Source organism: Rhinopithecus bieti, unplaced genomic scaffold (genome assembly GCF_001698545.2).
Source record: "Rhinopithecus bieti isolate Rb0 unplaced genomic scaffold, ASM169854v2 scaffold_13690, whole genome shotgun sequence".
Classification (NCBI taxonomy): domain Eukaryota; kingdom Metazoa; phylum Chordata; class Mammalia; order Primates; family Cercopithecidae; genus Rhinopithecus; species Rhinopithecus bieti.
Genome location: NW_016807525.1, coordinates 273,183 through 287,730, shown reverse-complemented (window position 1 = coordinate 287,730; position 14,548 = coordinate 273,183). Strand labels below are relative to the sequence as shown.

Sequence of the window (14,548 nt, the reverse complement as noted above, 5' to 3'; positions counted from 1 at the left end):
GTATTTTTTAGTAGAGACAGGGTTTCACCGTGTTAGCCAGGATGGTCTCGATCTCCTGACCTCGTGATCCGCCCGTCTCGGCCTCCCAAAGTGCCGGGATTACAGGCTTTAGGCACCGCGCCCGGCCCCATTTTGTATTTTAGTAGAGACGGGATTTCATCATGTTGGTCAGGCTGGTCTTAAACTGCTGACTTCAGGTGATCTGCCCACCTTGGCCTCCCAAAGTGCTGGGATTACAGGCGTGAGCCACTGTGCCCGGCCCCAACCACATTTTTTGAGGCTTGGAAATTTCAGTCTCACCCACTGAACTCCAGGAGGCAAAAGGGGCTGGAGATTGACTTAACCGCCAATGGCCAATGATTTTATCAATCATGCCTCCATAAAAATCCTGAACAACAGGGTTTGGAGAGCTTCCGTGTTGCTGCACACAAGGAGGTGCTGGGAGGGTAGTGTGCCCAAGAGAGGGCATGGAAGCTCTGTGGCCCTCCCCACTTGCCTTGCCCTGTGCATCTCTTTCATTGGCTGTTCCTGAGATGTAGCCTTTACATTGAGCCAGTAATAGAAAATAAACTGGCCAGATGTGGTGTCTCATGCCTGTAATCCCAGCACTTTCAGAGGCAGAGGTGGGGGAATCACTTGAGCCCAGGAATTTGAGAACAGCCTGGGCAATGTAACAAGACTCCATCTATACAAAAAAATAAAATAAATTAGTCAGATGTGGTGGTGGGAAACTTGTAATTCCAGCTACTTGAGAAGCTGAAGCAGGAGGATCACTTGAGCCCTGGAGGTTGAGGCTTCAATGAGCTATGATTGCATCACTGCACTCCAGCCTGGGCAATACAGCGAGACCCTGTCTCTTAAAAAAACAAAAAGAAAAAAAAAACTGTTTTTCTAAGCTCTGTGAATTGTTCTAGCAAATAATTAAACCTAAGAAGAGGGTCATGGGAACCCCTGATTTCTAACTGGTTGGTCAAAATACAGGTGACAACCTAGGACTTGCAACTGGCATCTGAAGTGAAGGTGGTCTCGTGGGACTGAGCTCCTAATCTGTGGGGTCTGCACTAACTCCAGGTGGTGTCAGAATGGAATTGTGGGATATACAGTTGGTATCCAGAGAGTTGGAGAATTGGTATAGAAGCTCTGCATACACATTTGCTCAGAAGTGTGTGAGTAGAAACATGGATTTTTCTCTTACCTGTCTACCTACTTAACTGCATAGGAGAGACAATGCATGGTGCTCATGGAAAAAGCAAGCATTAAAGTCAAACAAGACCCAACATTTGACTCAGTCTTAATACCCAGGTGAGCTTGGGCAAATCACTTATTATCCCCAAGTCTTCATCATTTTGTGTGTAAAATGGGGATAACTGTGGCACCTACCTGTGATTTTGCGAGAACTAATGAAATACTATGCTTGATGTTATTGTGATCATTATACATATTCCAAACTATTTGACAAGGACAGTGATGCATGATAACATCAACAGATTAGAAACTGTAATGAATTCTCTCAGGCAAAATTCCATACAAGCAAATTACTGTCTCTCCAAAGCACTCCCACCACACTTAATTCATCATTCCCTGAACAAAATGTGCCATCTTCACTGTGCAGGTCTTTACAGTGCTGGTTTTCCTGCCTGGGCAGCTCACTCCATCCCATCCAAGCCCATTTCCCATCCCTCCACCTCACCCTTCCCTTCCCACTCTCATACAACTCTTCCTCATCTTTCAGGACCTGGCTTCAATGTCACCTTAACTGGAAGCTTCTCTCACCCCTCCGGAAGAGCTTCCCATTGCACTTGATGCATGTACTGTTATTTGACCATTTTTGAGTCATAGTCCAAGTCTTTTCGTACCTGAATAAGATGTTGCCCAGTCAGTCTCTCTTCCTGGTCTCTGAAGTCTTTCATGGTAGATTCAGCTGGAAGTGACAAAAAGACATTTTTTTTTTTTTTTTTAAAAAGAGGGATGACACAGACAGACATCAGTACTTAAAAGTTTTAAATCGTATGTGAAAAGCAAACAAAATTCAAGGGCTTCTAGGAAAAACGTAGGAGGGATGGTGTCACTGAGAATATGATAAAGGGTTAATTTTTATTTTATTTTATTTTTTGAGAAAGGGTCTTGCTCTGTTGCCTAGGCTGTACTGCAGTGGTGCGATCACAGCTCACTGCAGCCTTAACCTCCTGGGCTTGAGCAATCTTTCCATCTAATTTTTATTTTATTTAAGAAACGCAGTCTTACTCTGTTACCAAAGCTGGAGTGCAGTGGTGTGATCATAGCTTACAAATGCAGCCTCAACCTCCTAGGGTCAAGAGATCTTCCAGTTGCTCAGCCTCCCCTGTAGCTGGGACTACAGGTGTGCACTACAATGTCAAGCTCATTTTTTTTTTTAAATTTTTAGTAGAAACAAAGTGTCGTTATGTTGACCAGGCTGGTGGTAATCTCCTACCCTCAAGCAGTTCTCCCACCTCAGCCTTCCAAAGTGCTGCAATTACAGGTGTGAGCTGCCACACCTGGCTGACGGGGTTAATTTTTAATTATATAAAGAGCTCAAAGCAAATATTAGAAGGAGCCTAAATGCCTACAGTAGCTGACTGATAGATTGATACATTCATATAATAAAATATTATGCAACCATGAAAAGGATTTAAAGCAATAGGTATTGGCATAGATGTCCACAAAATATGAAAATGTGAAGTGATGTCCAATTAGCCTGTATGTATCTTGAATAATATGGCCCATTTTCACAATAGCAATTATTTCCTGAGATAAAATTGTGGGTCTAAAGAGTAAAGGAAATTTTCACTTCTTTATTTAAAAGTATTTACTATTTTTATAATTTAATGAGATTAAACAAATAGATCATCAAATTAGCAAAATACACATTAACTCTATAAATAAATGAAAAGACAGAGACAGCCCAGGCATGGTGGCTCACACTTACAATACTAGCACTTTGGGAGAGGGTGGTAGGAGGATTGTTTGAGGCCAGGAGTTTCAGACCAGCCTGGGAAACATAGCAAGACACTGTCTCCACTAAAAATAAAAAATAAAAATAGCCAGACATGGTGGCATGTGCCTATAGTCCCAGCTACTGAGGTGGAAGGATCACTTGAGTCCAGGAGGTCAAGGCTGTGGTGAGTTAAGACTGTGCCTGGGCCACTACACTCAAGCCTGGAAGACAGAATGAGACTTTGTCTCAAAAAAAAAAAAAAAAAGACAATAAAGAAATAAAGCTAACAAGCTAACAAAAGAAAAGATATTACAGTGTGACAAACAGGACGGGCATGGTGGCTCATGCCTGTAATCCCAGCACTTTGGGAGGCTGAGGTGGGTGGATCATGAGTTCAGGAGTTCAAGACCAGCCTGATGAACACGGTGAAACCCCGTCTCTACTAAAAATGCAAAAATTAGCCAGGCATGGTGGCGTGCACCTGTAATCCCAGCTACTCAGGAGGCTGAGGCAGGAGAATCACTTGAACCTGGGAGGCGGAGGTTGCAGTGAGCCAAGATCGTGCCACTGCACTCCAGCCTGGTGACAGAGCAAGACTCTGTCTCAAAAAAAAAAGTGACAAATGAGAATAATATGAGGTCTTTTATTTATTAAAAATAATTAAACAGAAAATAACTTGTTAAATTATAATACCCTGTACTGGCAAAGGTGCAGTGAAATGGGCATTTTCTTATCCTATTAGTGATGTTTAAATTGTATATAAGCCTTCCAGGGTAAAGCTTAGCAATTTTTTAAAAATAATACAAACAGTGACTCACTATACTGCCTCCTCCAACTCCTGGCCTCAAGCAATCCTCCCACCTCAACCTCCCAAAGTGCTGGGATTATAGGCCGACAGCCACCATGACTGAAAGCTCAGCAATTTGCATCAAGTGTAATAAGAATGCTCATGCCCTGTGACTCACAGTAATCTCACCTCTGGAAATACCATCTTTGGATATAATTCAACCTAAACAAAAGCTCATATGCACAAACACAGTGAAAATCTCGGAGTTATTTTTTTTTTCTCTTTTTAAAAAAAATACGGAATGCTTCACAAATTTGCAATGTCATTCTTGCACAGAGGCCATGCCAATCTCTCTATTGTTCCAACTTTAGTATATGTGCTACCGAACCAAGCATGAGTAATTTAAGATAGAGTGGTTACATGGAATAAGGAAGAGTAACGGGGAATTTAAAAAACTATGGTATTTATAGGCACCTAGTAACAGCTTAGTAAATATTAGCTGCTACTTTTATTATTTTTATGGTAATTTCACTCAATTAAAATTGTCACTAAAATTACCATTGTCATGGAACATAATGTATCCTACAGTATAATTGTAAAAAACAGATATAATTTGTCCCTTGGTATATGGGGGAGATTGGTTCCAGCTCCTCCATTTCTGTGTATACCAAATTCCACATATACTCAAGTTTTCGAGTCAGTCCTGAGGTATCGATATATATGTATATTTATATATATATACGTGTGCGTGTGTGTGTGTATATATATATATATATATGAGAAAATTAGTGAGGTGTGGTGACAAGCACCTGTAGTCCCAGCTACTTGTGAGGCTGAGTCAGGAAGATTGCTTGAGCCCAGGAGATTGAGGCTGCAGTGAGCCTTAATTGCACCACTGCACTCCATTCTGGGCAACAGAGTGAGACAGAAGGTTGACTGTTTAACAGAATTTTTCTGTTGACTTGAAAATATGGTCAGGACTGTGGCATAGGAAATTCTTCATAAGATAATTATCTAATCCAATTAATCCTGGAATTGGGAACAGAAAATGTTTTGGTGACTATTTATTCCTTCACTTGCTGTTATATAAACTACTGCCAGTGGGTATTTAACAACCAAAAGTGTCATCTCTGAGCTACTCACAGTGAAAGGTGATGTCTGGGGCCCAGGTGTATTGAGGTCCCCATGTCTGGGCTATGGGTGCTGAGTGGGACTTACTTGTCCATCCATTTTCTATATTCTGGCACTGGGAAACTTGGGTTTATCCATCTTGATAAGAGGTCACTTAAATTCCACTTGGCAAGAACCACAAATGGAAGAAAGGCCATGAAATCACAGGCTAGCCCTTGTTCTCAAGGGAATCTTCAGCTTAGGTGGTTCTGTAAAAGAGGAATCACATTGTTGAAAAATCACCGCAGGTCAGCTGAGGTGGTCCATACCTATAATCCCAGCCCATCAGGAGACTAAGGCAGGAGGATCCCATGAGGCCAGGAGTTCAAGACCAGCCTGGGCAATACAGTGAAATCTCTACAAAAAATTAGAAAATGAGCTGGGTGCGGTGGCACATTCCTATAGTCCCAGCTACTCTGGAGGCTGAAGTGGGAGGATGAAAGTGGAAGCTGCAGTAGTGGAAGCTGCAGTGAGCTCTGATCTCACCACTGCACTCCAGCCTGGGTGACAGAGTGAGACCCTGTCTCAACATACACATACATACATACATACATACACACACACACACACACACACACACATGCATGCACACAGCCACATGCAGACACACACACACACCCTCATCTCAGTCTGTCTAGACTTGACTAAAGAAAAGGGTCTTCTGGTTACAGAAGAGGTATGCTCTTTTGTGGGACAGGGAGGGACCAGCAACCTTGTTCATGGTCTTTTCCTCATCCTCTGCTTAGTTTTCCAAGAACCCTCACAGTGGAAACAGAGTCCCTGGGAAAAGGACCAAAATCTTTAGACTACCAGGGGAGAAATACGCCTCCTTTGTCAATTAATAAATAGAACACCTGCCTTAAAATCCAGGGAGTTCTGCTAGAATGAATCACTCCCTACGACCCTGACCTATGCAGGGAACATGAAAAACTGGAGTTTGGCTGGGCACAGTGGCTCACACCTGTAATCCCAGAACTTTGGGAGGCTGAGGCAGCGGACCACCTGAGGTCAGGAGTTCAAGACAAGCCTGGCCAACATGGTGAAACCCCGTCTCTACTAAAAATATAAAAACTAGCCGGGTGTGGTAGTGGTTGTGTGTAATCCCAGCTACTCAGGAGGCAGAGGCAGGAAAATCACTTGAACCCAGGAGGCAGAGGTTGCAGTGAGCCGAGATCACACCACTGCACTCCAGCATAGGTTCCAGAGCAAGACTCTGTCTTAAAACAAAAAACAAAAAAACCCTGGAGTTTGGAGGCCTGTAATATTTTAAGCCACATTCCAGATTGTAGAGACCTTACCAAAGTACGCCCTTTCCACAAAGCACTGCCGAACATCAGCTGGCTGTCTCCATGGGGCACCGCCATTATCTCTGGCTCTTGTTTCCCCAGGAGATGCTCTATTCCAGCCTTCTCTTACATTTTGTATTCCACACATTTCCTAGCGTAAGGCCTCAAAACATAGCAGGCTGCAGAGTCACTGCTGATCTACTGCATATCTGACTTCAGATTCCAGCAGGGCACTTTGTGTTTGAGAAATTAAAGAGGAGAGAATGGACCCAGACTGACACTGGTCAGCTTAGTGGTCTGAAGATATAAGCTGCTCAAATGGACTACAGTGACTCTGATTTTCTGAGTCTGCCCTGCTCCTAGGGCTCCTTGGATACAATTAATTTATCCTTGTTGAAGAAATGGTTTGCTAGAATATAAAAAAAATTGGCCAGGCACGGTGGCTTATGCCTCTAATCCCAGCACTTTGGGGGGCCGAGGCACGTGGGTAACGAGGTCAGGAGTTCAAGACCAGCCTGGCCAACATGGAGAAACCCCGTCTCTACTAAAAATACAAAAATGAGCCTGGTGTGGAGGCACGGGCCCGTAGTCCCAGCTACTCAGGAGGCTGAGGCAGGAGAATTGCTTGAACCTAGGAGGTGGAGGTTGTAGTGAGCCGAGACGGTGCCATGTACTCCAGCCTGGGTGACAGAGCAAAACTCCACCTCAAAAAAAACAAAAAAAAAAAAAAAAAAAAAAAAAAAAAGAAAAAAGAAAAGAAAAGAAAAGAAAAGAGAATATAAAAAACTTAAAGAAGAAAAAATGTTAAAATAAAATTTTCTCCTAAAGAACACTCAAAAGCACACTCCCACCAATGCTGGATCTATTTAGCTCTCTCTTGCTTTATTTTTCTGAGATAGGGTCTCATTCTATCACCCAGGCTGGAATGCAGTGGCAAGATCACGGCTCACTGCAGCTTTCAATTCCTGGACTCAAGCTATCCTCCCAATTCAGCTTCCTGAGTAGCTGGGATTATAGGTGCATGCCACCATGCCTGGCTAATTTTTAAATTTTTTGTAGAGAGGGGGTTCTCACTATGTGGCCCAGGCTGGTCTTGAACTCCTGGGTCAAACTAATCCTCCCACCTTGGCCTCCCAAAATGCTGGGATTATAGGCTTTAGCCTCTGTGCCCAGTCTATTTATCTTTCTATAACTCATATATTAAATCTTCCTCCTTAAATTGCCTCCTACCCACCCATCTGCAGGGATAGCAAACACAGGTTTCAGTGAGTCAGGCAAACTACATGAAGGAAGGAGGCCCGAGTAACGTGGGAGAGTGGGAGACCGGGGGAAACTGTAGCAAACTGCAAGGTACTCAATTCAACATTTCTTCAACACTGTGATGGTCAAACCAAACACAGAAACAGGAAGTCCAGTTCAGTCACCAGCAGGCAACGTGGGATATTTCATCTACATGCTACAGGGCAAACTGCTTAGGATGAATGACCTGGTCTCCACCAACCTGCTCTTCAAGTCCAGCCACTCCTGCCCAAGTCCCTACACTCTACTGACATGACCCACATTCACAGGTCTCCTGACATCTTTCCTTGTTCACCTTTTTTTCCCCAACAAATATTGCTGCTTTTTTTATTTTTATTTTTATTTTATTTTTTTACTTCTTTTGAGACAGAGTCCCTCTCTGTCACACAGGCTGAAGTACAGTGGGGTGATTACGGCTCACTGTAGCTTCCATCTTCTGGGCTCAAGTGATCTTCCCACCTCAGCCTCCCAAGCAGTTGGGATTACAGGCATGTACCACCACATCCGGCTAAGTATATTATTTTTTCTTCTTTTTTCTTTCTTTTCTTTTCTTTTCTTTTTTTTGTTGAGATGAAGTCTCACCCTGTCACCCAGGCTGGAGTGCAGATCTTCGCTTACTGCAACCTCCAACTCCCAGGTTCAAGCAATTCTCCTGCCTCAGCCTCCCAGGTAACTGGGATTACAGGTGTGTGCCACCATGCCTGGCTAATTTTTGTATTTTTAGTAGAGACGGGATTTCACCATATTGGCCAGGCTAGTCTTGAGCTCCTGACCTCAGGTAATCTGCCTACCTCAGTCTCCCAAAGTGCTGGGATTATAGGCATGAGCCACTGCACCCAACCAGTGTATTATTTTTTTCTAGGGACAGGGTCTCACTATGTTGCCCAGGGTGGCCTTCAACTCCTGGGTACAAGCAATCCCCTGGCCTTCTCCTCCCAAAGTGCTGGAATTACAGGCTTGAGCCAACACATCAGGCTCTAACAAATATTTCTTGAGCACCTACTGCATACCAGGCACTATAATAAGTGCCGAGGAAACAGCAGTGAACAAGGTTTAAGAGTTTCTGCCCTCTACAGAGCTTATAGGGTAGCAGGAAATTGATAAGAGTTTGAATGTTTGTCTCCTCCAAATCTCATATTGAAATTAAATCTCTAATGTTGGAGGTGTTGCCTGGTGGGAGTGTGTGAGTCATGGGGGCAGATCCCTCATGAATGGCTTGGTGCCCTCCCCATGGTAATGAGTGAGTTCTCCCTCTACTAGTTCATGTGACAGCCGATTGTTTAAAGAGCCTGGCACCTCCTCCCCTCTCCCTTGCTCCTTCTTCTCAACAAGTGACATGCCGGCTCCTCCTTCACCTTCCGCCATGAGAGGAAGCCTCCTGAGGTCCTCACCAGTGGATGCTGATACTACGCTTTTTTTTTTTTCTGAGACAGGATCTCACTCTGACACTCAGGCTAGAGAGCAGTGGTGTAATTATGGCTCACTGCAACCCTGACCTCCTGGGCTAAAGAGATCTTTTTACCTTAGCCTCCCAAGTAGCTGGGACCACAGGCATGCATCAGTGCACCATCATGCTTGGATGATTTGCTTTTTATTTTTAGTAGAGACAACATCTCACCATGTTTCCCAGGCTGGTCTCAAACTTCTGGGCTCAAGCAATCCTCCTGCCTCAGTGTCCCAAAGTGCTGGGATTACAGGTGCGGGCCACTGTGCCCAGCCTGGCACCATGTTACTTGTATAGTCTGTAGAATTGTGAGCCAAATAAACTGTTTTTCTTTATAAACTACCCAGCCTCAGGTGTTTCCTTATAGCAATGCAAAATGGACTAATATAGGAATCATATGCCAGCACTTACCAGACTGTGATGAGCACAATGACAGAAGTACAGAGTGGGACTGAAACGTTTCCCAGGGGCTTCTTGTTGCATCATAGAGGATGGGGTGAGACATCTCGGTTGAGGCTAAAGATGAGTAAAGATGAGAGTGAAAGAGTGATGACGGGGGTAGCGAGAGGGTTTCTTGAAGAAGAACCAGTAAAGTCCCTCAAGGAAACTGTGAGGCCACTTCCTGGAAATCACCAGTATACCATTTCCCATTGGCAAGGAGCTTAGCACGGTCCCTTGGATAACCAAACCTATGCTCAAATCCCATCTGTGTGAGTCTCTCTCCCGGGACCCTTCTTAGCATATTAGAGTTCAATCAGGAGACATAAACCACTCAAAAGTTTAAAGTGGTAAAATTTAATACAGAGAATTATTCATTGTAACAGGGCAAAGCATAATAAGAGATTGGCTACCAAAAAGTAAAAAGAACTCTAGAGAACACAGGACTAGCAGAGGCCAGGCATGGTGGCTCATGCTTATAATTCCAGCAATATGAAAAGCCAAGGCAGGAGGATGCTTCAGGCCAGGAGTTTGAGACCAGCCTGGGAAACACAGCGAGACCCTGTCTCTACCAAAGAAAAAAAAAATAGCCAGGTGTGGTGGTACACAACTGTAGTCCTAGCTACTTGGGAGGCTGAGGTGGGAGGATTGCTTGAGCCAGGGAGGTCATGGCTGCAGTGAGCCATGATTTTGTCACTGCACTTTAGCCTGGGCAACAGATGGAGACCCTGTCTCAAAAAAAAAAAAAAAAAAGTATAGGACCAGCTGATACAATGAGCAGTAACTGCCCCTACTGTCCCTACACTGAGATAGAGTGACCAAGGAGATAGACTCCTCACTAGGGCTGAGATCCAGCCACTCTTGGAGAGGGCATAGTCATGGGTAATTCAATGGCAGAATTGCTGCATTACCACATGGTGAAAGTTGTTAGCAATCTGCCCTCTGGAATTTGCTGAAAATCCGCCCTCTATGATGTTAGATTAAGATATTAATGAACAGTTGTCTCACTACAAAACCACCCAGGCAGGTGCAGAGAAACTGCTGGTCACTGGGTGCTGCTGAGCACCATGCAGGGCAGGAACCCAGTGCTGTGGATGCTCAGTGCCTGTGGAGACTGATACACCACAATCAGAAAGAACAGCCTCTTACAAAGTCCCTCTAGCACAACATACTGACAACATTTAATAATGCACCAGCTGACAGAGGAAGCATATAAGGAACCCATGTCTATGTTTGCAGAGCAGGCAGTGAAGGGTGAATTTGGAACTGGTGGGCAGTCATTGGATGGATAGTTGGTACATGACACATTTCAATCTACCAAAGAAAAAAGGAAGAGAGAAAAGAGATACAGGACCAGGCATGGTGGCTCACTCCTATAATCCCAGCAGTTTGGGAGGCCAAGGCAAGTGGATCACTTGGGTCCAGGAGTTCAAAACCAGCCTGGGTGACATAGTGAAACCCTGTCTCTACTAAAAATAAAAAAGTTAGCTGAGTGTGGTGGCTTGTGACTGTAGTCCCAACTGCTCAAGAGGCTGAGGCAAAAGGATCGCAAGTGTCTGAGAGTTCGAGGCTGCAGTGAGCAGTGATCACACCACTGCACTCCTGCCTGGGTGGCACAGCAAGATCCTGTCTCAAAAAAAGAAATGTTGGTGAAAATGTGAAGAAATTGGAACCACATACATTATTGGTGGGAACATAAAACGGTTTAACCACTTTGTTTGGGTATTTCTTTCTTGTCATTTTAATTTGATTTTTAAAAAATCAAGATAGGATCCCACTATCTTGCCCAGGCTGGTATCTTTTAACTTGCAGGCTCAAGTGATCCTCCCACCTCAACCTCTCATGTAGCTGGGATTACAGGTGTGACTCACTGCACCTGACTGGTGTAACCACTTTGGAAAACAGTTTCTCAAAAGCCTAAATGTACAGTATCACAAAACACAACACTTTCTCTCCTAGGTATATATCCCAGAGAAATAAAAATATATGTCCACACAAAAACTTGTACATGAATCTTCAGAGCAGCATTATTCATAGTGGCCAATACATGGAAACAACCCAAATGTTCATCAACTGATGAATAAACAAAATGTGGTGTGTCTCTACCATGGAGTATTATTCAATCATAGAAGGAATGAAATAGTGACACATGCTATGACAGGAAGGAACTCTGAAAACATTGTGCTAAGAGGGAAAAAAAAGCCAGCCACAAACGATCACATATTGCACAATCCTATTTATATAGAAGGTCCAAGTCAGGTGTGGTAGCTCACACCTGTAATCCCAACACTTTGGGAGGCCGAGGAAGGCAGATTATGAGGTCAGGAGTTTGAGACCAGCCTGACCAACATGGTGAAAGCCCATTTCGTATTTTTTAGTAGAGACGGGGTTTCACCGTGTTAGCCAGGATGATCTCGATCTCCTGACCTCGTGATCCGCCCGTCTCGGCCTCCCAGAAAGCCCATTTCTACTAAAACTACAATAATTAGCCAGGCATGGTGGCGGGCGCCCATAATCCTAGCTACTCAGGAGACTGAGGCAGAAGAATTGCTTGAACCCAGGAGGCAGAGATTGCAGTGAGCTGAGATTGCACCACTGCACTCCAGCCTAGGTGACAGAGCAAGACTCCGTCTCAAAAAAAAAAAAAAAAAAAAAAAAAAATTACAGATTAGGCAAATCTATAATGACAGAAAATAGATCAGTGGTTGCCTATGGGAACACAGGGGCATGGGGGGAGGAGAATATAGTGGCTAAGAAGTGTAGATTTCTCTACAGGGTAATGAAAGCTTCTAAAATGGATTGTGGTGATAGATGCACAGCTCTGTGAATATTCTAAAAACTACTGAATTGCATACTTTGATAAATGAATTACATGGTATGTGAACTATATTTCAATAAAGTTGTTATTTAAAAAAAGGAAATAGGGGGCTGGGCACAGGTGGTTCATGCTTACCTATAATCCCAGCACTTTGGGAGGCTGAGGCAGGAGGATCACTTGAGGCTAAGAGTTTGAGACCATCCTGGGAAACATAGCACTATCCCATCTCTACAACAAAAAAATAAAAAATTTAGCTCTGCATGGTGGTGTATGTCTGTAGTCCTAGCTACTTGGGAGGCAGAGGCGGGAGTATTGCTTGAGTCCAGGAGTTTGAAGCTACAGTGAGCCATGATCATACCACTGCATTGCAGCCTGAGTGACAGAGCAAGACCCTGTCTCTAAAAAGGAAAGAAAAGAAATGTAAGTTTTATCACTTTGTGAGAGTAACCAAGTTTGAGGGGAAACAGATAAGAACAAAAGAGCACTGAACGGTGAGAGTGGGAGGCTGGTTAGGCTCATTGCTGGCTAAGGGACTTCTGAAAATTCTTTAGTAAAATCACAGCTCTGGGGTCATGAGCCATGATCATACCACTGCATTGCAGCCTGAGTGACAGAGCAAGACCCTGTCTCTAAAAAGGAAAGAAAAGAAATGTAAGTTTTTATCACTTTGTGAGAGTAACCAAGTTTGAGGGGAAACAGATAAGAACAAAAGAGCACTGAACGGTGAGAGTGGGAGGCTGGTTAGGCTCATTGCTGGCTAAGGGACTTCTGAAAAATTCTTTAGTAAAATCACAGCTCTGGGGGTCAGTCAGGCAGTCAAATGATGAATGTTAAATCCATTACAAATGCCCACGGTCTTTCTTTACACTCCTTATAGTGAAAAATTCCTAAATGCCCAAATAGCAAGTGTTCTGAAATGACAGCAGCTGTTTATTAAAGAAATAACATCTCAAATTTTAAAAATCATGAGTCAAATATAATTTTCCTCCTCCCATTTTACAGGTGTGCAACCTAAAAACAGAGAATTTAAGTAATTTTCCTAAGTGGCAGAGCACAGATTTATTTCCTATCACTTTGGCCTCAGAGTTTATGCTTTATTTTCTTTTATTATTTTAAAATTCATCTTTTTTAAAACCAAGAGGCTTATGCAAAATTCTGCTAGGATTCAAAAAAAGCCTCTTGCTTTTCCTGACCATGGGTGCAGGCAGGGCTCATGCTGCATTTTCTTTACTTATAATTGGATAGAGACATGATGGATGGAGACATGATGACAGGAGCTCTCCTGGTCATTGTGCACCAGAAAGGAGAGTGGAGAGAAGCACAGGGAAGCCAGTCTTACCGTGTTTGAGCAACTGAACCAATGTCAGCCTCAGCCCACCTGCACAATTACTTTTATGTGAGAAAACAGGCACCTCCCTATTTGGAAAATCACAGCTGGCTGCAGTAGCAAACAATCCTCAAGTTATTCCTGGTAATGTTATTTCTACAGTCCCAATCCTTTTAACTCATTACATTAGCTCTTCATTTCTCTATTGTTCCTAACATCTAGTTTATAACCAAGAGCTTATGTTATTAAATAAGCTTTGGGTTAACAGGATCAATGAATGAAGAGTTTAAAGATACCAAAAAAAGCTCATAGAAGTACCTGCCAAATGTGCCAACTGACTACTATGAACTAATTTACTTTTGAGAAACATGCTGTTTCTTACATGCTACTGACCGTGCCTGTAAAATGGTGCACCTTAACTGGCTGTTTTATTTTCTCCGCAGTCTTAATATCTAATATCCACAGACTGAGATCAGAGCACCAGCATATACAATGCCACTTTATACTAGAGTTAGGAGGGGAGGCCAAGAGTAGAAATCAGAGTCACTTTGCTAGCTGCTGTCCTCTGTCCAGAATATTTTAAAGGAGACTGTATTCCCCAGGGCTCGCTGACCTGGCACTCTCTCCTTGCGGAGGCTCACACCACTGTCTTGTGCAGCCCTCACTGCTTTTGCAGAATGTGTCACCATGCTATAAAACACCTTCTCCTCCACCTCTCAACCTAAGCATGTGTTACTGGGCTTCGGGACAGCTTGTTTTCTCACTGTCCCACCTTTCCTTCTGAGCATCTTGGTCTTTGTGGTGGTCTCTCATCTCACCATCCTGGTGAAGCTTTGGGGTCATTACTTATTCAGTTGCTTCCCTCACCAATATATCAATTGAAGACAGTATGGACTAATTGCTTTAGAGTACAACTACTGTGACCCTAGAACCAGCTGGTCCCAGGACTTCTTCTGACTCTAAAGTTTTGAGATACCAGATATAGTTGGAACAAGATATACGACCATGCTCCCTAGAAGGTGA

The 14,548-nt window shown here is 43.5% G+C and overlaps 1 long non-coding RNA gene across 2 annotated transcripts in view; it reads right to left on the bottom strand.

Annotated features, from left to right (window-relative positions):
- The window catches only part of LOC108536180 (uncharacterized), a 53,296-nt gene that overhangs the window by 11,791 nt on the left and 26,957 nt on the right, over positions 1-14,548 (bottom strand). For both annotated transcript variants that reach the window (XR_001887441.1, XR_001887442.1), the window contains 3 exons: positions 9,354-9,458; positions 4,962-5,122; positions 1,857-1,921 (listed from right to left, as the gene is read on the bottom strand). This is a non-coding gene — a long non-coding RNA (uncharacterized LOC108536180). The remainder of the gene's footprint in view (positions 1-1,856; positions 1,922-4,961; positions 5,123-9,353; positions 9,459-14,548) is intronic.